General features: G+C 46.8%; 1 protein-coding gene across 3 annotated transcripts in view; it reads left to right on the top strand.

Annotated features, from left to right (window-relative positions):
• Positions 1-2,675: 2,675 nt before the first annotated feature.
• Positions 2,676-8,574, top strand: part of LOC142499385 (caspase-8-like) — a 37,029-nt gene continuing 31,130 nt past the window's right edge. For 2 of the 3 annotated variants that reach the window (XM_075608656.1, XM_075608652.1), the window contains exon 1: positions 2,676-2,844. The gene's annotated coding sequence lies outside the window, so the exon portion shown is untranslated. Of the gene's footprint in view, positions 2,845-3,215; positions 3,421-8,574 lie in introns of all 3 variants that reach the window. The other variant, XM_075608653.1, reaches the window with a different exon arrangement.

Below are 8,574 nucleotides of genomic sequence, written 5' to 3'. Positions count from 1 at the left end.
AAGTACATGGATAAAAAATATACCAGGAGGGCAATTTGTCAGACTCAGACGTAACTGCAGTAGTTTAGAGGTTTTCGACAAGCAGGCTAATAAACTATTTTTGAGATTCAGAGAGAGGGGATACCCTAAGGAACTTCTCGAAAGAGATTATAAGGGTACGTAACATGAATCGTAAAGATATGTTAATTCAAAATAGAACCAAGACAAGAAATAAAATAGGCCCAATAATGAAAAATGAAATTTTAAATGTGGCCTTCATTACAGATTATAATTCTGTACATAGGGACATCGAAAAGGTTTTTTATAAACACTGGGGTATTTTGTGCAATGATCCCATATTGGGATCACATCTAGACACTAAACCACGGTTTATCTATAGGAGAGCCAAAAACATTAAAAATTTGCTAGCACCTAGTGATGCTTTTTTAAGTAAAAACACTACAGTACAAAAAAACTGGTTAGGGCCTAAACCAAAAGGCAATTATATTTGTGGTAAGTGTAGTATTTGTAAGTACCAACATCCTGACAAAAATACTTTTAATTCTAAAAACACACAAGAAGTTTTTAATATAGATGACTTTATTTTATGTACATCTACACACATTGTTTACTTATTGGAATGTGCGTGTGGATATCAGTATGTAGGCAGAACCAAACGCAGCCTTAAAGTTCGTATCCAGGAACACGTCAGAAAAATAAAAAACGGTTTTGAAAAACACAGTGTTTCCAGACACTTTTTATTACACCACAACAAAGATCCGTCCAGTCTCACTTTTAAGGGGATTCAGTTTATTCCTGTAAATAGAAGAGGTGGGGACAGAGTTAAAACACTATCATCTAAGGAGACATATTGGATACACAAGTTAGATACTATGTCCCCTAAGGGGTTAAATGAGGATGTTGACATCTGGGCACTTTATTAAGAGGAATTTTTATTTTAAAAAAAAATTCTAGCCCCCTTCTCCACTTAAACCCAAGGGATATCACTGATCTATGCATCTCTGTTTTCCCTGCTCTGTTCTATTGTCTATACGTATTTATATTGTTACTTCTAGTTGCATCTTTTATATGTATTTTTTGATACTATCTATTTTAGTACTAATATTGTGTTTCTTTTATTCCAGCATGTTTTTAATTATTTATGCTAGGTTTAGTTTATATGTTTATAAAATCTTTTTATTATGTATGTAGTTAATAAAGTTGTTGTTTTAAAAGTAATGATTTCATCTTCCCTATCACTTTAACCATTACCTAGTCTAGATGATTGGTACATTTTTAATTGTTTGACCAATGAGACATCTTTGTTAGGTACTTAAGACCTCTGGGTAATGGCTAAATTATTCCCTGAAGAAGTAGTTTATTCTACGAAACATGTTGGATGATTTTTATCTAGTGCCTTAATATTGCCATTGCCTCCATTGGCTTCACCCTGCTAGTATTACTCCCAGTGGTAATTTTGGGCATATGAGAGACTTTGAGAGACTTTGACTGCCTCCCTGCCAGTTCCCTCGCTGCTGCGGAGACTGTGACGTCATCACGCAGTATCCCGTGACGGAGCGACAACGTGGCACGCCGAGTGTACCCTTGCAGAGCTGAGGTCTTACCCCCGTACAGTGGATCTGCTCGCTGAGTTACACGAGCTGCACCAGACGGCTTGGAAGCGCGAGCGGTCCCACCAAGCACCAATACCTGCAACGGAGCGTGGTTGCTGTAAAGGGAAATCCCCTTGGGAGCGATGTACTGCGGGATGAGGGGTTTTGGACATTAATCCTGCTCCTGAACCAACGTAGCGCCCCTTCTGAGAGAAGCAAGCTGCAGACTCTTATGACAACAGTTGCTGAGTGGAAACTTGTGTGAAACACACTAAATGCACCTATTCCACTGTTTTGATGTACGCAGATTTATTACCCTGTAATTACTAATACATAGCATTACTTGCTTCACTATTTGGCGTTGTGCGCTGTTTCTTTTGTTTCCATTTCTTAGAGTGTGGAGGGTGCTGAGCCACCCCCTGTGTTTATAGCAGCAGACGCCTCTACAAATACACGGTTATGTGATATAATTTTCTTCATATATACACCCTCACTGTGGTTATTGTGATTTATTTCTTGCTCACTTATTTATGTGGTTTAGTCACTGCACTATATTTATATTCTAAATTCTGGGTTAGATAGTAGCGCACAGTATTTTCTCTGTTTGCTACATATGTATGATTGTATTTATATAGTGCCAACAGTGTACGCAGCGCTTTACAAAATTACAATACATGGTCAAACAAACAATGGGCTTAAAATAATGACACAAGGCGAAGGTAGACCCCGTCACAATTTTAAGTGGTGTGTTTGGAGACTTGCAGACATTTGGCGTAAATGTGCATTGTTAAGCGTGCTGTCAGGGAGGTCAAGGCCACCTGGAGTCAGTTCTGGGCGATTGTTTCCCTAAGTGTTTCACTCTCCTCTAAATGTCTTGCGTGTTTTTTTTTTTAAATCCACACTCTGTCCTAAGATCAGGTTTCCGCAGCAGGAAAGCAATTATTGCATTTGCGGGGTTACTTGTTTACCTGTTTCACTTCCCAGAAGTGACAAGCAATTATCTGCGGAAGAAACTCCACTTCTAAACATATACAGTAAAGCATACCACCGGAATGGGGGAGGAGCTGCCCTCATATCAGTACTGAGTACTTGTTGAACCAGGAAATGCTGCTCGTTTTGTGCCTGTCCAGCTGCTGGAGACATGCTACTGTAAAAAATGGGAATCGAACATTGAAAGGACTTCAGGTTTGCGCTTTAGCAGCCGGTCTGCTGGGGACTGCCGCTTCCTGCACATAATAGTGCTTCGTTTTATGTAAGTAACGTTCGGCATTCAATAAGAAGCTGCTTTAAGTTGGATAGTCTGCTGTTCACGGGGCAGGCCCACAAAGTGCCGGGTTTTGCTCTCGTTTCCTCGTCTAAGGCTATACTTAAAGTGACGGCGACTTCAGGTTACGGTCACTGGAAAATCAAATTGAGATGACTTCCCGTGATCGCGACCAAGCCGTCGCGTCGCGATTACTATAAGCGGCAATGCATTTGTTTTGACGCAACGTCGCTGTCGCCGGCACTATAAGCGCAGCCTTAGCCACCCTTGTTAAAAATAACTGATTTATACATTGTAATTAACACCTTGAAGCAGCAATTCCTCCCATTGTCACAATTGTTTATTTTTTTTATATACAGAATTTGGAACAGTGGTTTCTCCAGAGCCTCGCAATTTTCAACGCTGGGGACCCCCAGAACCTGAGATACTCAAATAGTTTTAGTTCCTGCTTTACGCTGCGGCCACGGTGCCGCTGATCGCGCTCATGCTTGAGAGCGGCGATGTCACCAACTCTCCAAGCATGAGCGCAGGCTGCCCTGCCTAATTCTGCAAGCGCGAGTGGAGGTGCGTGGATCAGAGCTATTTATGTGTGTGTGTGTGGCTGTGTGTGTGGCTGTGTGCTGTGTGCATTGGCTGTTGCTGAGTGCGCTTGAAAATCAATTTTCTTTGTCTCCCCAAGCGCCGATCTTGGCAGAGCGTATGAGCACGCGCCGCGTGAGCATGGCCGCGTAGATTTGCATTCACTGAAGTAAACGTGCCAAGCGGCAGCGTGGACGCAGCCTTACAGTCAAAAATGGCTGCTGGTATTGTCCAATACGAAGCCACAATTTAACCCCCCCCCCCCCTCCAGATAACGTTTTGGCTTCCTATTAGCCAGCAGGTGAAGGGGTTCAGCTCTGGAGGACACCCCCTATTTGAGTCCTTTAAATAAAACAAAACAAAGATTGGATGCAGGATTGCTGCTATGAAGTTCATTAGTCGATATATCACCATTATTATGCTGAACGGTATGTAGGAAGAAAGAATAAAACGGAAAGTGGTCCCTAAAAAAACAATAAGAAATAACATGTTTGCTAATTATGTGGTAGGACAGGGGGGCGCAAACTTTTTTCCCTGCGCCCCCCTGACGGCTGTCCCCTCACTCCCGCGCCCCCCCCAACCCCAACTTACCCGCGCTCCGGCGTAATGACGTCACGTTGCCATAGCAACGTGACGTCACATGACCTCGCAGCGTCATTTTGACGCCGCGTTGCCATGGCGCCGCAGGGAGGAAGCCGCCGGAGCCACGGTAAGTTAGGTTTACAGAGGCCCTGCAGCTCACCCGGCACTTAAATTAAGTGCCTTCGGGAAGCGCGCGGGGCCTCTGTAAACCCCGAGCCTCCCGTCGGCAGTGTCGCGCCCCCCCTGGGGGTCGCGCCCCACAGTTTGCGCACCGCTGTGGTAGGAAGTGGCTAAACCTTATTCAAATCCCCATATAGCCTCTTCTTGCGACCTTGGGCAGGTCACTTTACATCCCTGTGCCTCAGACACCAACATTAGATTCTTCGCAGCTAGTAAGAGGGGGCTTTTGGAAGGTTGCGATGAACGGAGATGTTTTTAATGACCTGTATCTAGATCCGTGAGGTGATCTCAAATACCTTATATACCCTGAGTAGGAAACAAAAGTGGCGCAAGCGAAAGGAGATGAGGTGAACAGGTTGGTTGCTAGGCAACCCTGTGTGATTGACACCAGTAACAAAACAAAAAAACATGGGCAGGGTGTTTAAATGAGATAAAAGAATCCCGTGTTTAAAAATTACAATGTAGCAAAATATGACCTGGAATCACTGGCAAAATAAAGTGTCTAAAACTGCGAGTATAGTGCCGGTGACATCACGCTGCGGTCGCTGGAAAAATCAAATTGCTTTCCAGAGATCGCGACCAAGCTGTGTCTCCGTCGCGTCGCATCTACTATAAGCGCATGCGACGGCCTCAATACATTTGTTTTCCCGCGACGTTGCTGGCATTATAAGCGCAGCCTAAGTCAGTGTTTTTCAACCAGGGTTCCCCGGGCATCCCTAAAGGGTTCCCTGTAATTTTAAAGTCATTTTAAAATTGCACCAAATACAGTAGAATTTACAATGCATCTGATCTGAAACGCTCTGTTCGAGCATGTTGGGGTTCCTCAGAATTTCATAGGGTTCCTTGATCAAAAATAGGTTGGAAACCACTGGTCTGAGTGTTTAAGACAATGGGAAACATATTTCTCTAAAATGCTAAGTGCACTAAAGACTTTTCTCAAACGGACACTTTATTGTGCTGAGTTCAAAGTACCATATTTACTCCTGCTGCAAAACTGGGACAAGTGGGGCAAAAAATAGCACCTGATTTATCACTTACTGTAGATTGTAAGCCCTTCAGGACAGGAATTTCCTTTCCTATTGTTTGTTTTTGATTTGTTTTGTTTGTTGCACAGTATTATAATTCCTTGTACTGTACTGTCTCTTTTGTAAAACGCTGAGCTCACTCTGGGCGCCTACAAATAATGATGTCTGTGTGTGTATCTATCTATCTACTATATATTTCTGAAAGCACTGTATGTCTGCATGGCCTGTGTCCCTCAGGCCAATGAGATTGCTCCCTTAGCCCACCCGCCCCTGTACACCTCTCATTGGCTGGTGTGGTCTAACAGTATATACACACATATGTCTCACCCCTCCGGATTGCTGCCCCTCCCCATGGCTCTCATTGGCCGGTGCGCTCTAACCCCTGGCCACACTACTACTGCTGCTGCTGCTGCTGCCGCCGCCTGAGGTGAGAAATTGGTACTGCTGGAGGGGGAGGGGGGGGGGTTGACCCCCGAGCTCCGTTTTTGACCCCCAGCTCCATTTTTGACCCCCCAGCTCCGTTTTTGACCCCCCCAGCTCCGTTTTTGACCCCCCAGCTCCGTTTTTGACCCCCCGCTCCGTTTTTGACCCCCCAGCTCCGTTTTTGACCCCCCAGCTCCGTAGGAGACTGACAACATTGCGCGTCCAACGCGCGTTTCCCTCCAGCAAAGGAGCTTCCTCAGGGACAAATTTGCTCCTTTGCTGGAGGGAAACGCGCGTTGGACGCGCAATGTTGTCAGTCTCCTACTTGGAGCTGCTTTTATGTAGTGTTCTGTAGTCTCCTGGTTCTATCTATGTAGATCTGAAATTGGTTATGTTACTAACACTCAGTGTGCTAATCTTCCTGCTTTCTACATGGCATGCTCATTTGGAGTGAGCTGTAAAATGATTCATTGATCAAAACGCTGTGAACATTTGTTTCACTTGCTATGAATCAGTGACCCTCCATCATCACACTATCAGTAGCACATTTATACTTACTGTATGGTTATACACCTTTAAACTAACATCTCTAAGTGCTCTGTGGTTTATAAATCCAAGCAGGATTACAGTATTGTCGTGATACCATCATTCACTGAGTTTGTTATTTTATATATATATATACACATGCACCTGGTCTCATAGTCGTCCAGAGGGGTTTAAACCCTGACTATCAGCGTCTTGTGTCTTGCTATCTCGTATACTATTTGCTGTCTGAGATTATTCCAACGCACATTCACTGACACGGACGCTTGTTTTTGATAATTTAATTTATTTTTAATGCATTATACACAACGATTTGGTAACATATGTTTTATGTAAATATATTAAAAGTTAAATTTTAAAATTTAGTAGGAGTGCAGTATAGTGAATTCTTTTAGGAGACACATCCACTGTGTGGTTTCCTTCCCCCCCTTTTTCTGATTCACGTATCAGTTCACAGTTTGCACCCACTTTTTTGATTACCATATATTCATTCATTATTTCGTTTCAATTGGTGTGGTTTTGTGATCACTCCCTAACCCTAGTGTTTTCTCTAAGATCCAGGAGGGATTGCTGCTTTAGATATTGTGAAGTGGGGGCGTCCAGGCACTGGTTAAGGTGTTCAGGAAACTGGTCATTCAAATGTGGCTTTTATTTCTAGATCCGACCTTTACACACTTAACACACACACACACACGTAACAAGGACTAATTGTAGTATAATGTAATAAATACATTTGTCAAAAACTAATGTTGTTCTGACTAGGAATTTATTAAATGTATTTTATTTATATATTTTATTTTAAAGCGGGGTTGGGGGCGGGACTAGGTGGCGAGTAGATTTTCTGGTTGGGCGAGTAGATTTTTGGGTGATTTGTCGAACACTGTATGCGTGGTGGTGCTGGTCGCAGCCTTTCCAAAAGGTGTATAGAGAGTGAGTGTGTGTGGGCATGGGAGAATGTGTGTGTGTGTAGATATGAGTGGGTGTGTGTGTATATATGGGTGGGGGGTGTATATATGTGTGTGTATATATGTGGGAGTGTGTGTATATATGTGGGAGTGTGTGTATATATGTGGGAGTGTGTGTATGTATGTGGGAGTGTGTGTATATGTGGGAGTGTGTGTGTGTGTATATGTGGGAGAATGTGTATGTGTGTATGGGAGTATGTGTGACACCAGAGGTACCCCCCCCCCCAATCAGTCACCCACCCCTGCCCCGGTCAGTCACCCACCCCTGCCCCGGTCAGTCACCCACCCCTGCCCCGGTCAGTCACCCACCCCTGCCCCGGTCAGTCAGTCACCCCTGCCCCGGTCAGTCAGTCACCCCTGCCCCGGTCAGTCAGTCAGTCACCCCTGCCCCAGTCAGTCAGTCAGTCAGTCACCCCTGCCCCGGTCAGTCAGTCAGTCACCCCTGCCCCGGTCAGTCAGTCACCCCTGCCCGGTCAGTCAGTCAGTCACCCCTGCCCCGGTCAGTCAGTCAGTCACCCCTGCCCCGGTCAGTCAGTCACCCCTGCCCCGGTCAGTCAGTCAGTCACCCCTGCCCCGGTCAGTCAGTCAGTCACCCCTGCCCCGGTCAGTCAGTCAGTCACCCCTGCCCCGGTCAGTCAGTCACCCCTGCCCCAGTCAGTCAGTCACCCCTGCCCCGGTCAGTCAGTCACCCCTGCCCCGGTCAGTCAGTCAGTCACCCCTGCCCCGGTCAGTCAGTCAGTCACCCCTGCCCCAGTCAGTCAGTCACCCCTGCCCCGGTCAGTCAGTCAGTCACCCCTGCCCCGGTCAGTCAGTCAGTCACCCCTGCCCCGGTCAGTCAGTCAGTCACCCCTGCCCCGGTCAGTCAGTCAGTCACCCCTGCCCCGGTCAGTCAGTCAGTCACCCCTGCGTCAGTCAGTCAGTCACCCCTGCCCCGGTCAGTCGGTCACCCCTGCGTCAGTCAGTCAGTCACCCCTGCCCCGGTCAGTCGGTCACCCCTGCCCCGGTCAGTCGGTCACCCCTGCGTCAGTCAGTCAGTCACCCCTGCCCTGGTCAGTCAGTCACCCTGCCCCGGTAAGTCAGTCACCCTGCCCCGGTCAGTCAGTCACCCCTGCCCCGGTCAGTCAGTCAGTCACCCCTGCCCCGGTCAGTCAGTCACCCCTGCCCCGGTCAGTCAGTCAGTCACCCCTGCCCCAGTCAGTCAGTCACCCCTGCCCCGGTCAGTCAGTCAGTCACCCCTGCCCCAGTCAGTCAGTCACCCCTGCCCCGGTCAGTCAGTCAGTCACCCCTGCCCCAGTCAGTCAGTCACCCCTGCCCGGTCAGTCAGTCAGTCACCCCTGCCCCGGTCAGTCAGTCAGTCACCCCTGCGTCAGTCAGTCAGTCACCCCTGCCCCAGTCAGTCAGTCAGTCACCCCTGCGTCAGT

Source organism: Ascaphus truei, chromosome 7, assembly GCF_040206685.1.
Source record: "Ascaphus truei isolate aAscTru1 chromosome 7, aAscTru1.hap1, whole genome shotgun sequence".
NCBI lineage: Eukaryota > Metazoa > Chordata > Amphibia > Anura > Ascaphidae > Ascaphus > Ascaphus truei.
This window is presented reverse-complemented; position numbering and strand designations above follow the sequence as displayed.